Source organism: Schistocerca gregaria, chromosome 11 (assembly GCF_023897955.1).
Source record: "Schistocerca gregaria isolate iqSchGreg1 chromosome 11, iqSchGreg1.2, whole genome shotgun sequence".
Taxonomy (NCBI): Eukaryota; Metazoa; Arthropoda; class Insecta; order Orthoptera; family Acrididae; genus Schistocerca; species Schistocerca gregaria.
The window spans coordinates 108,194,852-108,211,897 of NC_064930.1; the positions used below are offsets into that span (position 1 = coordinate 108,194,852).

At 41.5% G+C, this 17,046-nt stretch overlaps 1 long non-coding RNA gene across 1 annotated transcript in view; it reads left to right on the forward strand.

Moving 5' to 3' along the window:
• The window catches only part of LOC126295374 (uncharacterized), a 33,717-nt gene extending 18,827 nt beyond the window's left edge, over nucleotides 1-14,890 (forward strand). The window contains exons 4-5 of the long non-coding RNA XR_007552476.1: nucleotides 14,588-14,698; nucleotides 14,806-14,890. This is a non-coding gene — a long non-coding RNA (uncharacterized LOC126295374). The remainder of the gene's footprint in view (nucleotides 1-14,587; nucleotides 14,699-14,805) is intronic.
• Nucleotides 14,891-17,046: the final 2,156 nt, after the last annotated feature.

Below are 17,046 nucleotides of genomic sequence, written 5' to 3' on the forward strand. Positions count from 1 at the left end.
GCAAAGAGATGTCAGTCGAGGCGGAAATGTGGAGGCAAAAATGATGTTGAATGACGGGTGAGGTTTGAGTGGCGGCAACTTGAAATTAGCGGAGATTGAGGCCTGGTGCATAACGAGAAGAGAGGATATATTGAAGAGCAAGTTCCCATCTCCGGAGTTCGGATAGGTTGGTGTTGGTGGGAAGTATCCAGATAACCCGGACGGTGTAACACTGTGCCAAGATGTGCTGGCCATGCACCAAGGCATGTTTAGCCACAGGGTGATCCTCATTACCAACAAACACTGTCTGCCTGTGTCCATTCATGCTAATGGACAGTTTGTTGCTGGTCATTCCCACATAGAAAGCATCACAGTGTAGGCAGGTCAGTTGGTAAATCATGTGGGTGCTTTCACACGTGGCTCTGCCTTTGATCGTGTACACCTTCCGGGTTACAGGACTGGAGTAGTTGGTGGTGGAAGGGTGCATAGGACAGGTCTTTCACCGGGGGCGGTTACAAGGGTAGGAGCCAGAGGGTAGGGAAGGTGGTTTGGGGATTTCATAGGGATGAACCAAGAGGTTACGAAGGTTAGGTGGACGGCGGAAAGACACCCTTGGTGGAGTGGGGAGGATTTAATGAAAGATGGATCTCATTTCGGGGCAGGATTTTAGGAAGTCGTATCCCTGCTGGAGAGCCACATTCAGAGTCTGATCCAGTCCCGGGAAGTATCCTGTCACAAGTGGGGCACTTTTGGGGTTCTTCTGTGCGAGGTTCTGGGTTCGAGGGGATGAGGAAGTGGCTCTGGTTATTTGCTTCTGTAGCAGGTCATGAGGGTAGTTGCGGGATGCGAAAGCTGTTTTCAGGTTGTTGGTGTAATGGTCCAGGGATTCAGGACTGGAGCAGATTCGTTTGCCACGAAGGCCTAGGCTGTAGGGAAGGGACCGTTTGATATGGAATGGGTGGCAGCTGTCATAATGGAGGTACTGTTGCTTGTTCGTGGGTTTGATGTGGATGGATGTGTGAAGCTGGCCATTGGACAGATGGAGGTCAACGTCAAGGAAAGTGGCATGGGATTTGGAGTAGGACCAGGTGAATCTGATGCAACCAAAGGAGTTGAGGTTGGAGAGGAAATTCTGGAGTTGTTCTTCACTGTGAGTCCAGATCATGAAGATGTCGTCAATCTCCTTGTTTCCCACCTCCGGAAAGGCAACTCACTCACCCTCCACAACCATTCCAACAAACCTCAACCTTCTCTCATTGCACACAGACCCAGTCTCTCCAATCTACTCAATCTCCCACTTCCAGTTCCACTCCCCCCAACACCTCAAAATTATAGTCAACACAATCTGGAACGACAACACCCCAATTCAGTAGTTAACCTTTCCTCCAAACCTCTCTCCCAATCCGAAACCTCTGTCCTATCCAAAGGCCTCACCTTCAGCCCCACTCCCAGATTCAACCAAACTGCCCTTGTCAAAGATTTTCTGTCCTACACTCGTAGTCTCTGCTGGAAATATCACTTTGCCATGAAGAAAAATAATCCTGATCCCACTCCTAATGATCCAACTGCCCAAGACACTATCCAAATTGAACCCTGCCTGGAACAGTTCCGTCCTCCATCACAGCGGGACCCACCTCCTCTTCCTCAAAATCACCCTCTCCAAACCTCCCAGCAATTTCTCACTTCCAGACTTGCCTCTCAATCTTTCTTGAAAAACCTTAATCCTACTCCCAACATCACCACAGCCGAAGCCCAGGCTATCCGTGATCTGAAAGCTGACCGATCCATCATCATTCTTCCGGCTGACAAGGGTTCCATGACCGTGGTACTTGATCGTCGGAAGTATGTGGCTGAGGGACTGCGTCAGCTTTCAGACAACTCTACATACAAAGTTTGCCAAGGTAATCCCATTCCTGATGTCCAGGCGGAGCTTCAAGGAATCCTCAGAACCTTAGGCCCCCTATAAAACCTTTCACCTGACTCCATCAAACTCCTGACCCCACCGACACCTCGCACTCCTACCTTCTACCTACTTCCTAAAATTCACAAACCCAAACGTCCTGGCCGCCCCATTGTAGCTGGTTACCAAGCCCCCAAAGAACGTATCTCTGTTTACGTAGATCAACACCTTCAACCCATTACATGCAGTCTCCCATCATTCATCAAAGACACCAACCACTTTCTTGAACGCCTGGAATCCTTACCCAGTCTGTTAACCCCAGAAACCATCCTTGTAACCATTGATGCCACTTCCCTATACACAAATATCCCGCACGTCCAGGGCCTCGCTGCAATGGAGCACTTCCTTTAACGCCGATCACCCGCCACCCTACCTAAAATGTTTTTCATCACCTTAGCCAGCTCCATCCTGACCCACAACTTCTTCACTTTTGAAGGCCAGACATACCAACAATTAAAGTGAACAGCCATGGATACCAGGATGGCCCCCTCGTATGCCAACCTATTTATGGGTCGCTTAGAGGAAGCCTTCCTGGTTACCCAAGCCTGCCAACCCAAAGTTTGGTACAGATTTATTGACGACATCTTCATGATCTGGACTCACAGTGAAGAACAACTCCAGAATTTCCTCTCCAACCTCAACTCCTTTGGTTCCATCAGATTCGCCTGGTCCTACTCCATATCCCATGCCACTTTCCTTTATGTTGACCTCCATTTGTCCAATGGCCAGCTGCACACATCCGTCCACATCAAACCCACCAACAAGCAACAGTACCTCCATTATGACAGCTGCCACCCATTCCATATCAAACGACCCCTTCCCTACAGCCTAGGCCTTCGTGGCAAACGAATCTGCTCCAGTCCTGAATCCCTGGACCATTACACCAACAACCTGAAAACAGCTTTCGCATCCCGCAACTACCCTCATGACCTGCTACAGAAGCAAATAACCAGAGCCACTTCCTCATCCCCTCGAACCCAGAACCTCGCACAGAAGAACCCCAAAAGTGCCCCACTTGTGACAGGATACTTCCCGGGACTGGATCAGACTCTGAATGTGGCTCTCCAGCAGGGATACGACTTCGAAAATCCTGCCCCGAAATGAGATCCATCTTTCATGAAATCCTCCCCACTCCACCAAGGGTGTCTTTCCGCCGTCCACCTAACCTTCGTAACCTCTTGGTTCATCCCTATGAAATCCCCAAACCACCTTCCCTACCCTCTGGCTCCTACCCTTGTAACCGCCCCCGGTGTAAGACCTGTCCTATGCACCCTTCCACCACCAACTACTCCAGTCCTGTAACCCGGAAGGTGTACACGATCAAAGGCAGAGCCACGTTGAAAGCACCCACGTGATTTACCAACTGACCTGCCTACACTGTGACGCTTTCTATGTGGGAATGACCAGCAACAAACTGTCCATTCGCATGAATGGACACAGGCAGACTGAGTTTGTTGGTAATGAGGATCACCCTGTGGCTAAACATGCCTTGGTGCATGGCCAGCACATCTTGGCACAGTGTTACACTGTCCGGGTTATCTGGATACTTCCCACTAACACCAACCTGTCAGAACTCTGGAGATAGGAACTTGCCCTTCAATATATCCTCTCTTCTCGTTATCCACCAGGCCTCAATCTCCGCTAATTTCAAGTTGCCGCCACTCATACCTCACCTGTCATTCAACATCATCTTTGCCTCTGTACTTCCGCCTCGACTGACATCTCTGCCCAAACTCTTTGCCTTTAAATATGTCTGGTTGTGTATGTATGTATGTATGTATGGATGGATGGATGTTCGTGTGCGCGAGTATATACCTATCCTTTTTTCCCCCTAATGTAAGTCTTTCCGCTCCCGGGATTGGAATGGCTCCTTACCCTCTCCCCTAAAACCCACATCATTTTTCCTTCCCTCTTTCCTGACGAAGCAGCCGCCAGTTGCGAAAGCTCGAAATTTTGTGTGCCTGTCTACCCGCGCTTTCCCACTTGGTAAGTCTTGGAATCATTGTTTTTAATATATTTTTCCCATGTGGAAATTTCTTTCTATTTTATTTACATCATTATGAGAGCAGGTTATAGAGTATGAAACAGAGCGAAGGAGTATGTTTTTATCTAATTTATTTGCTTTGAAAAAGTTACACAATACATTTCAGCATTGCACTAGGTGTGATACCATGACAATATTTATTCACATAGTTCAGATTTGTTACAATAGACAAACATTTCATTAATTTTGGTCCAGCATCAGATCACATAACTGATTCAAACCTTTAACAAACTAAATCAAATGGTGAATACATTTTCAAATTCTATGTATTTGATTTTGTAATTGTGTAGTACACAAGTCTGAGTAAACAAACAGTAACAAGTCTCTCATCTGTCATCTCTGTTGTATTGTACCTTTTTGTAAGTTATACAGCTGTAATAAACTGATAGTAAAAATATCAGTGCACATTACTGGCAAACAACATTTATGAACAATAAAGAAGTATGATCCCCAAAAGATGCATTTTAAAAGATTTAGCAAATATAGTTAGTCATAAATAAGAATTTAAGCATTTTCTTTGTCCTTAATTTGCATTACAACAAGGACACACAACATGATCACAGTTTTCACCACTTACATTTCTCTCCCAGGCTCTGTTACATTATAGCAAACTAAATATGAATGGGGAAAAAAAAAATAGATTTGTGACAAACTTTTCTTTTAGTGCGCCAGTAATAGTCATGACAGCATCACTGACAACAATGGATGTAATTAAATATACTACTTCCACCTCTTATGTTTTTAGTGTATGCACCTCATCACACAATGGTGTACTGATGGTGTACTTACACAGTATTGCCAATGCACATACACAGATTTCTTTTAGCACTTTATATGCACACATGCATATTGTGGTGTCTGCATCCTTTAAAAATTTAATGTAAAAACACAAATACAGTTTATCTTTATAAAAGATATAATTTCTGTATACTTGAATCAGTGTGTGTTCCTATGGTGATGAACTACAGTAAGCTTGATACCTTGAAGCAATGATGGATTGTGTTAACTGTTCAGGCCATATGTAATGGTTTGTTTTTAAAGATATGGATATGTTTATGGTTTAGTAACAGTAAAAATGTTACAGGTAAAATTGCAGTGGATGTGACATTCCAAAGGACTGTCGACTGTGAGGCATTACATCCATTTTGCAGATGTAGAAAGGCAGCACCTTCATATGCAGGAAACCATCAGAATATCAAAAGAGATTTCGGAACTGAAGTAAACCAATATCATACCAGTGATAAAATTATTATTATTATTATTATTATTTTTAATGAAACAAATAGGACATGGACTATTATCAAGAAAAGACACAATGATATCAGATTTGCAATGTGAATTGCTTAGAACATTTGATTCCAATATTGTTTGTATGGACTCTGCACATCATACAAGTTATTAGTTGCAACACTGTTTGTTATAGATGAGTTCGGGTGCATTATTCCAGTGTCATTTTAAATATCAAACAAAGGAAATACTTCTGTCAGGGAGAAAGCAAGAGTAACTAAACCAACTGTATTTTTGTTAGAGACAAACAGTTTCCGTTTTTCATGGGCCTGTGTAATGTGCCTGGCAGAAAATAATTTTTTGTTTGCTCAGCATGTTGACTACAGCTGAGGAGGAACAATGTAAGGAAAATGGGCGTTGGCCTGAGTAAGCAAATGCAAGTATACAAAGCCTCATGTATGCTGCTAGAAGAAGCAGACACAGAAAAGCTTGGTGAGCATCATGGTTCAAGCCTCAGAACTAGGCACATTGATATCACTGCAACTTAAAACATAGCCACAAATGTGCATCTAGAAGCTATACATAGTGTACTGAATACTGCTATCTCGACAGCAGGAGACTTAGTGCACTTGACAAGTTGCTAGTTGTAGTTGTGAAAATGGATTTTTTTTTTTAATTGTAAAACTGTAGGTTGGACATACATACATACAGAATAAAACAAATTCAAGAGTGTCACAGCCCATAATGATGGCATAAAATTTTATATCAAGTCTCAATCACATACACTGTTCTTTTACAAACTCTTGAATGCAACCTGGATTGCATACATAAAATTACTTGAAATAGCAGTTATTGAATATTATTAGAGAATAATATTTTTGTAAACACTGTATTTAAATAGAAGTCAAAATTCAACTTATATTTTGTAAAGCATATGATCCCAAAAAATAAAAAAATGCATAAAAACTTCTTACCATAATCTGAGCTTTCAGTATCCTGTTTCAGAATTTCTAGAATGAATACTTAAGTTAGATCTCCTGATTCATATGTATATGCCTAGCGGGAATGTGTGCTCCTAACAGAATGAAATAACACATTCAAGATAACACTACAGTGTCTAACAAAGCGGGAAAAATATGGAACTAGACACTATTATTTACATCATTTTGGAAGTGGGGGTATTTTTGCTTAAAATATTAAAACAACAAAACTTCTCTTATTATCAGTTACATTATTGTGTATCACTTGCACAAATATGAATGCCTGAGTCAACAGGTTACAACAAAAAGCTAAAGAAGGCATTATTAAAGTTCTGATTTAATGTAAACTGTGATTATAAACAATAACTAAAATGCTGTACTAACACAAAAATTATATGCTAAATTAATACAAAAGTAAATAGCTGAATTGAGTATGCATGTGAAATCAGTGGTACTGAAAGGGTGGCAGAGGGGGTAGTGAATCTTCATTCTTAATGTAAAGCACATTGCCTCACATGTAACATGATAACATTAAAACAGAAGGTAATATTGAAACTAGTCGAGGATGTGCTGAAAGCCAAGTTAAAGTACAATTTCAAAAAGATCACAGAAATTATATGACAGTACAAAATTAAATTATATGACTACTCTAGATGGGTATGTACAATTACAATGCCCCAATCTGCATAAATAAACAATAAAATAAGCAGGCTTGTCTGTGTGTACCATAAATACAAAATTTAAGACCAGTTTTCTACAGAACCAAATTATTTTTCTGTTTATTTAAAAGTGACACAATTACTCTGCAACATTATCTCCTTTCACATTGTCCCTAGATCCCTCTAAACATTTTCATTCAGAGTTACATGAATCTGTAAAGTGTTGCACTTGTAAGCTGCCTCTTCAAGGTATAGACCAGCTGTGTGTCTCGTTGTTTGGCCATGGGAAGTAGCTACACTGTATATCTACAGCATTACTTTGCACTAGTTGCTGTTTCACATCACTACTAATTTCTGCCATAATGATATAGCAAATGTCACTTATGGCGGAAAGATGTAGTTACATAGCCACTAGCACCTCATTCCAGCTGTTGCAAACTTTACCTGTTGCTTACATTTTGGTCTGCCCATTCTGCAGAAACCTGGAGATCATTTTGCAAACTTTCGTCACTCAATTTTTATAAGAGGTCTCTAATTCTGATGATATTCTTAGATTTGGCATTTACTGTAGTACTGGTGAGAGTATGGACTACATGTTGACACAGATACGTTTTGAAATTTACTGAATACATCTGCAAGGAGGTGTACCAGCTAAGTACTTAGTAATGAAGTGGGCAACATACCTGCTCAAACTGTGGAAGCACAGGTAGGCGATTTTGGAGCTTGTAGTTGAGGTTCCCTTTACCGTGAGCTACACTGCGAAACTCACAGAAGTCAGTATTTCACATTCTGAGGCAAAAGAGACTGTGTATCTGCCAAATAAAACTTGCTCTGTGTTGCGGTGTAAAGAAAGGAACCGGCATGATGATGAAAAACAGAGGAGCAGATAGAGCTGTGAGACTACGTCAGCCAATAGTATGCACTCTAGGACAACACCAAGACAGGACTGGCATCTGCGCGAAGATATTACGAGGGTAAGATAATTCTCCGCAATTTAGTTATATTTTTGTTTCTTTTGGTAGTACTGTCTTTATACGTTGATGACTCGTGCTTTGTTTATTTGTTGTTATATCTTTGCAATTTTCTAGCTGTTATGGTAGTTTCGTTATTGCTGCCGTGCTATTAATCATGACTGCTCTGTTGTCTATTTACACGAAAGAAGAGTAACGTTGAGTGATCTGTTTTTTGGGGTCGGAAGGCGTATCAGGGACCGAAATTCATCACAGACTTTCGAGACAGTACGGGAACAGTGTTTTGCCACAACAGAGTGTCTACGAATAAATTGAAAAATTCCGAAATGGTCGCACAAGTGTTACGCACGATGAAGGAGCCGGACGACCGTTTACTACCACAAATGAAGACACCATTGAGCGTACACATGTGAAATTATTCTCTTCGACAGACGATTAATTATTGGCAAAGTGGCAAATTAGTCACGGTTCTGCCTACCAAATCATCCACAACAGACATGGGTTACATTAAGTTTGTGCAAGATGGGCCCTAAAACAAATCACACAGTTGAATAAACAAATGCACTTGGACATCTGCAAAAATCATTTGGATCACTTTGGTAACGAAGGGGACATCTTTAACAGGATCATTACTGGTGACGAAACATGGATCCATCATTATGAGCTGGAGAGTAAACGGCAGAGTATGGAATGGAAACATCCAAAGTCGCCATGCAAGAAAAAGTTCGAGACCCAACTGTCGACAGAAAAACTGATGCTTACAGTTTTTTGGGACACACAAGGTCCAGTACTGAAACATTATGCGGAAAGGGGCACAACAGTAAACAGTGTACGTTACAGTGAGATGCTTACTGCCAGGCTAAAGCCTGCAATTCGAAGCAAACGCCGAGGATTGCTGTCAGAAGATGTTGTGTTGTTGCACGGCAATGCCCGTCCGCATACTGCTGCCCACACTGCTGAAACGCTACAGAAACTCAAATTTGAAGTACTGGATCATCCTCCATATAGACCCGATCTTGCCCCTTCTATCACTTGTCCACTCGGACAGCATTAAGCCTTAACTATAGTCATGCGGTCCCTCACACCCTTGTTTCTAGGAACGCTATTGACCTTGAAGAACTGGGCGGCCCAGTAGCTTAATTATTCTCGGTCTGCTGCTTGTTGCAACAGTGACTGCTGTGGCAATTGCTGTGTTTGCTTTTGTTTCGTTGAAACGACGTCCACGAGAACGTACGACTGTGTTAGAGTAAGTCAGGACTGACTGAACATTTTTCTTTTTCGTTGTGGTTGTTTTGTTCTTTGCATCTGTCGGTGACAACTTTGGAACTATGTCGGGTAATCCTGGTACTTCATTTGTGAGAATAGATGATCCAAATTTTGAAGAGAAACTTTCAAGAATTATTGATGAAGTGGGGAGCAATACATCCGATTTAGATTTTTCTGATGTGGAGGAAGGTGATTTTATACACATGATTCGGAATCCAGTGTGTATGGAGAGAGTGAAAGTGATGAGGAACGTGCTAGGAAATACTTCTATGGCAGAAATAGGTTCAAGTGGTCGGCAGCAGAAGGAGACAGGCATGTCAGAATTCCAGCTCATAATATATTGAAGATACCAGCACTTCGACACGAACTCAGAGGACAATCACAGATCGACCCACTGACTGCTTGGAGCTATAATTTCAGTGACGATATGCTGAATGAAATACTCACATGGACAAATGAGAACCTCGAAAAAATTCGAGGAAAATACACAAATACGGAGAGAACAGAAGTCAGGCCTTGTACAATGTCTGAAATGAAGAGTTTCACAGCCTTCTTATGTACACTGAGAATTCAAATCGAATAACGAAGACATACGTTATCTCTTTTGTATTGATGGGACTGACCATGATATTTTCCGTATCACTGTGTTATCCGCAAGATTTGCTGTAATTCTCTACTGCCTGAGATTTGACAACCCCAATGACAGGGAGTTACATGAGGTTTCTGATCCAGCAGCTGCTATAACAAACATTCTACATAAATTCAACGAAAATTCGCAGCGATCCTATATTCTTGGCGCTAATGCTACAGTTGACGAAATGCTGTTCATTTTCAGAGGACGCTGTAAATTCAAAATGTATATTCCATCTAATCCAGCAAAGTGCGGCCTGAAGCTTCAATGCCTCGCCGACTCCATTACTTCTTTAACACCTATCTCTACTGTGGAAAAGGTACTGATGGAGCAGGACTTTCCCCAGACGAGAAGAAATACGCGGTTCCCACTCAGGCTATCCTCAGATTCGGCAAGCCAATGGCACATACTAACCGCAACATTACTGCTGATAACTGGTATGTGTCATTTGAACTTGCACACGTGCTATGGGAAAATGGTTTGACCACAGTGGGAACAATGCGGAAGAACCGAAAGGAAATTCCTGGTGTCTTTCTTGCCTTCCTGTAGACGTGAAGTTGGAACAAAGCTGTATAAGTTTACCAAACACATCATTCTCATTTCGATGACGTGGAAAGTAACAAAACCTGTAATAATAGCCCACTATAATAACACAAAGGGTGGTGTTTATACTGTAGACGAAAAGTGTGCCAAATATTGTTCAAGTCACCGCACACAACGCTGGACCGTGGCTGTGGGCTGTGGTTTTCCGTTTCCTGACATGAGTGTTGTCAATGCATATATTGTTCATTAGTCATTCGAGGAAAGAACTGTGCTTACCAGGATGAACTTCAAGAAAGCCCTAGCGAAAGAACTGACCGAACCTTCACTGTGTGAGAGGATAACGAATAAACCCCTCCCACGAGAATTGAGATTTTCTATCGGTCGAATTCTAGGAACTGAAGTACATCTCCGTGAGGAGTTGGAAAAGGAGGACAAACTACCTAGGGATGGAAGGAAGACATGTCGCATGTGTCCACCAAAAAAAGAAGAGAAAGACAAGTTTTTTTTTTTTTTCGCAAGTGCAAGGTTCCAATTTGTTTGGAATGCTCTCGTAAGGTGTGTCCACAGTGTGTGTAAGGTGGTGCAAAGTATGGCCACTTTCAGTAGTGCAGATTTTTTCTGTTTATTTTACTCGCTGTTAAGAATACTTGTTAAATTTAACACCGATGGTACTCGATCGACATTAACCTGCAACAACCAAGTTTCAGCTGACATACTACACTTAGATATTTCGATATTTGTCCATCACTGTAAATTTCAATGAGAACTAAAGAGTGTAATACGAATAGGTCTTTTTCACAGCACCAAAACAATATTTTCTGCATATGTTACCATTTATGTATAACTGAAGAATAAATATGTAGTACTAAATTCAAAAAGTAACGCTAGATTGGTGCTTTTGTGGCCGCAGCACCGTCCAACGGACGGAGGGCTGAACTATGGCACTGTCGACACGAGTAGGGGCAGCTGTACCGTTACGCCGAATTTCGGCAACGCTGCGTCGCACACCGGACCGCACGGGTACAAAGCAGGTGGGCAGTGCGAGCTAGTCGTCGCGACGCAACACACATCTCCCAGTTCTCCCACCGGACCATGTGTGTCAAGTCAATGTGACTCCGCCGTAAATGCTTACACGCGGTCGTAAACGCAGTCGCCGTCCGCAGTGTGCACCACACTGTTAAAGTGTCTCTCGCGGACGTTACGGCACCTCCGGTCGCGCCAGGAGCAGCACATTCGGTGACGCCGCCTTTTGTCTCGCTCGATACAAGCGGTCGCGCCATGGCTCGTCACTGGAGTGTATACCCTCCGGGATCGGTGATCGAGGCGTGCCGCAAGTGCAATGCACCTGTATGGACAGACATTAGCGATGAGTGGTACGAGGGTTGTTCTTTAAGTAAAGGCTGTTCGCATCGCTGTGCTACTTTATGATGTTTACGATTATTGAATCGCCCACTGCGGGAGAGATACGGTCAGTGATACGTTTTTTGGCCTCGAGAAGCCTATTAGTTGCAGAAATTCGTCGTCAGTTAACAGAAGTTTATGGCTCGAATGCAATGAGTGAAGGTAAAGTGCGTCAGTGGGTTAGAGAGTTTAAAAATGGCCGTCAAAACAACCGTGGCAAAGAATTCTCAGGTCGGCCCTCTGATCATGGATGATTTGGTGGCTGCAGTCGAAACAAAGATTCGTGAGGACAGAAGATTCACAATTTCCACAAGTTTCAAGATCGGTTTTGTACAAAATTGTGTCTGAAAACCTAAACTTTAAGAAACTGTGTTCTCGGTGGGTACCCAGACTCCTCACAGAGGACCACAAAGGGAAGCGATTTGCCACTTCATTGGACTTTTTGATTTGTTACGAGGAAGAAGGGGATGACATGTCGAGTCAAATTGTCACTGGAGATGAAACGTGGGTAAAAGTGTGTAGAATCATTTCTAAGTTTTCTTTACAAAAGTATTTGTATCTTTTAAAAAAAATAAAAACGGCCTTTACTTAAAAAACAACCCTCGTATTTGTCATTTATAGTAACGTTAGGAAGAATAAATGTGTACTGACCCGAAACTGCATTAGTCGTTTTTGTCACCAAGCCTCTCCCTTGAGCATAGTGCGTGGGCGCAACAATAAAGCCGGTTCGCTGCACGTGAGTGACTGTAAGCGGAGATACCACACGTTCCTGCTTCAATTTTTACGTATTTTTCCCGCCGCCTTCTGAACACACGAATGTAGTCGCGTGAGAAGTACTCACGCCTGTGATTAAGGGTTAATGGGCTGTTGCTTTGTTTCAGACAAAACAGTGAAAGAAACGGTGCATTCCTGGAACGCAGCTCAACTGAGAACCTTCTTTTATGAGGGCATCATAAAGTTTGTACAATGGTGGACAGAGCGCATTGAAATGCAAGGAGACTATGTCGAAAAATGATGTTCTTGTAAGTTTCCTATTGGATTGCAATAAAATTTTATAACTACTTTGCGGATAATAATTGACTTACCCTTATATAACCGCTGTGCCACCTAGTCACGGGGGAGTGGAAGACTAGCTATCATACAAATGCTACTTATGAACTGTTTTGTTTTGTTCCCACTGAAATTATATATACCGAAGGGCATTGATGTATTTTCCATGTCGCCAATTGCTTCTGACACACCTTTGTGACTACGCAAAGTTAAGTATTGTCAATTTAACTTACTGTAATAAACTCCATTAATACGATTTGCCTGAATTATTGTCAAACGATCCGAGAAAACAGATTCCTAGGCACTCTATATTTGACGAGTGGTCAGAATACTGCACTCCGTAAAGTACACTGATGCACAACAACGGTGGAAATTATGCAATGTATAAGCTAGGTAGCAGTCAACTTACCAACAAATACTGATGTTCACAAGCCTAAAAGCATTTTTACTTAACTAACTGACAAAAGGGACAGTTAAAAATGAAAGCTGCATGAAAAACAGATCAGCACACGCAAAGCAAGTCAGTGTCGTACTCAATGAGATAAACAGAATCATCAACAGATGTGTGAAGCCCACACTTCTGGCCACAATCCACCACCTAGTTAGTATCGGCCCTCAGGCTATCCATAGAGAGGCAATTAAACATGATTTTGCACACACATTATATCAGATGTTTTCAAGGACATGACTATAGCAAGAAACTGTAATTCACCTTGGTGAATATTACACAATAAGATTCGAGATCAAATAAAACTCGATCCAGATCAGGTATTTAAAAACAAACTAAAAGCATTTCTGACAAAGCATAGGTTTGACTCAGGGCAAGATTGCCGGCAAATGAAAAATTTAAAAAGCATTAATTGATATAGGCTGAGTTGCCAAACACAAAACTTCTGCTTCCTCTGGAAAATTCTGTGATTGAGTGCAGAGCATTTGTAAGCAAAATAGTAACCTATAAGTGTACAGAATACAAATATGTTTCAGTTACACTTTTCAAAATTGTAAATAGGCATATTGTCCAGATCTATATGTTTGAGCACCCGCATCTTGTGGTACAGCAGATAAGGGACTGCCTGAAAGGGAAATAATATCTCACTTAATGCGCAACGCAATTACCGGGACGTTGTTTATCACTGCGCCTATTGTTACAGCAACAGTTTACATGGACACACACATCTTTACAATGAACCCCAGCATATAACAGGATTGAGTACTAACTCTACACATGCTGCTCAAGGAAAGGTAATGAGATGGAAGAAGACGTTCATGTGCAAGCATTAAACAAGAAAGTGTTTTGTTCCAGTTTTTTTAAGGTCCAGAAGTAACTGAAACGTCTGCTTTTGATGTTAACGAAGACCCAATACTAAAAGTGGAAATGAATGTCTGAGAATAATGTTATGATTTCACAATTGTGTTGTAATTGCACATGAAGCACTACACGAATATCATGAAATTCAGTGGATGCACTGAAGATAAATAATCATAGACGGTGAGCCATTGCAACATGTGACAGTCATTTCCCAGAATTATTGTGTAATTTCAACTGTTTTAGCTTATCTTCTATCGTATCTCAGCTGTTGCAAGAGTTGTTTAATGCTGTTTGTATCTGGCGCACACTATGTGATCAAAAGTGTCCGGACACCCCCACTGTGCTGTCAGTTACTCCATGTCAGCAACATCACTAGTCAACAGACATAGTGAGAAAACAGAACGGGGCGCTCCCCAGAACTCACAAACTTCGAATGTGGTCAGCTGAGGGTGGGTGTCACTTGTGTCATACGTCTGTACAAGATATAGATACAAATATCAGTGTGTGTGATCTTTCAGTGTAACTCAGCATTGAAAATAAATAAAATTATCTCTCATCTTGTTATAGGAACAGCACTAGACGATCTCGATTTACTAGACAGGCAACTGGAGGCTGGTCATCGGCAGATGCAACAGCAGCCTCCAGCAAGTAATGACGAGATGGCCAGGCAGAATACTTGTAAGTTAAAAAAAAAAAGATTAGCGTTCTGTATTAGTAGTGTTAGTAGTAATTTAGGAAGTTTAGTTCTCTCTGACAAATCGATTTATATATATTGTTTGTTCTAGATGATGACCCGTCACTCCTATACGACAATTGCGATGATGTTTTTGACGGTGCGGTGGAATCACCTGATGAATTGTTTATGGCCTGGAGCCATGTTTGGTCATTAGAATTCATTTTCTTCACCGCGCCAGCAGCGGTAAACAATGTACTTATTTATTTTATCTCTATTCGTTCTTCTTCTACAGTGGTCGCGCCTCGCCACATCGCGCACATACCGGCGGCAGTTTAACACTCATCAAAGAGGCGGTGCCGTCTTGCACCCCGTTGGTTGCTGCGCGTCACAGGCTGCAGGCAGCTGCAAGCACATCCGAAGGGCTGGCGGGATAAAAGGGATAAGTCCATCAATTCTCTAAACGGATGTTTTCAGGCCCAACTATACATTGAACGAATGGCTTTCGAATGGCGTTGGTTGCCGGATAAATGGCTCCGGTCCTTCTAAAAAAAGAATACTCTATTTGGGGATAAGGTAGATCAATCTGTTTTGTTTGAGCAATAAAAGGGTTCAGTCCAAAGATTCGTGGGAATTGCATGAAGACTGGGATCAGTCCATGGAGGTAAAAATAAGAGTTATCATGACATCACAAACTTGAAGCCGACCCAAGTGAAGATCCCCATGTTAGCTACCCCAAAACATTCACTTCTGGTAGTTTGATTCCGTGTAGTCATGAAGTGTTTTGATAAAAATGCCGGCTTGTGTCGCTTACTGGCGTACTAATCATTCTGCTTGTAGTCTAAAGTTTAAACAAATCACATTTCATTAGTAAGTGGACTTATTTAAGCGCTATTTTCTTATATATACTTGAAATCCTGATGCACTGTAAAGTTTTACAGTATGGTTTTATTTCTGTGATTCGACTTTAGATTTCTTATCAGTCCAACACGAAGAGTTCTCTAAAGGTTTTCATTACACTTTGTTTTCATTATTTGGTTATTCCCAAGTAACTGAGAAGTCCTGGCAAGAAAAATCCTGGAAATGGGGACTAATGTTTTAAAATGCGATAATTTTACATATGTAAGTAATGTAGCTACATGTAGTTAATTAAATCTTCAGTAAAATGTGTGGAACACCTCTTACAGTGGTTAAATTATATGGCAGAAATGGCTAATAAGGACTTTGTTAAATCTGCTTATATGTCTCCTTCTGCATTGTCTTTATATACTAATAGTAAGAGGAAAATATCCGTTAATGAGTCTGTATTCATTTGGGTTAAAGGTAAAGGAGTATGTGAGTATTTTAAGTTTGTTGGTGACTGTACTTTGTATTTTCATAAATATTTGTTAAAGCAAAGTTCCCTATCTATGTCCAGGTTATTTAGATCATTACATTAATCACTGAGTTGTCGTATTACCCTGTAAATTGCTGTTCTTTGCCACACTGAATGTCACTTGGCAGATACAATTTAAAAACGAAAGCAGATGTGTAAACTACAGTGGGCCTGACAATCTTAAATTCCGTTCTTTTCCTTCGTAATTTATCGAATCTTTCAGTTTATTGACATGGCGGCTTGTTTATATCATCCCTGCATACATCTATGGGACACCAATGGAAATAAAGCAAGTTTCTTGCAAACTTGAACCTTTAAAATTTGCATTTGACTTGAAAATGGCAAAGAATACAAATCAATGCCTCTAAACTGTCAATCATTGCTTTTGGAGTTCAGGCCTTCTCAATTATCGACACAAACACAATGAAAGTGAATAAAAATGAATTACGAAAGCACGCTTTTCATAGGACATACTTCGCTTCTCGGTTATTCGAAGTGTATAAACAAAAAGGAATTGCGGTACTGAGGCCAGAAGCGTCATATTTTCGTGTTGTATTACTATATCGAATACGCATTTAAGACCAGAAAAACGTTTGGAGTTTCATTCCTTATGCTATGTTGTACACTAAAACAATGTAGCATTTACAGTATAAAATAAATATCGAGTGCACACGACAGAAATAACGAACAAGAAGGAATTGTAAACACTTGTCTGCTAATGTTTTTGGGGCATCCAAGATGGCGGCAGGCGCCGCCCACTGGCTTCAAAACAACGTACAGCGTGTTTGTAACGCCATCTCCCCTTATTTTACCTCCATAGATCAGCGCTTGTTGCGCCGTGAAACATGACTCGTAGGCACGTCTAGACCTGTTTGTAGATTGGCGCACAATACTGTCCTCAGTCTCGCTCCAAGACACGAGTGAATAAGAAGCTCCGATAGTTAGTCTACAGTAGTGGGTGTTCATTGCAGTTCGTGC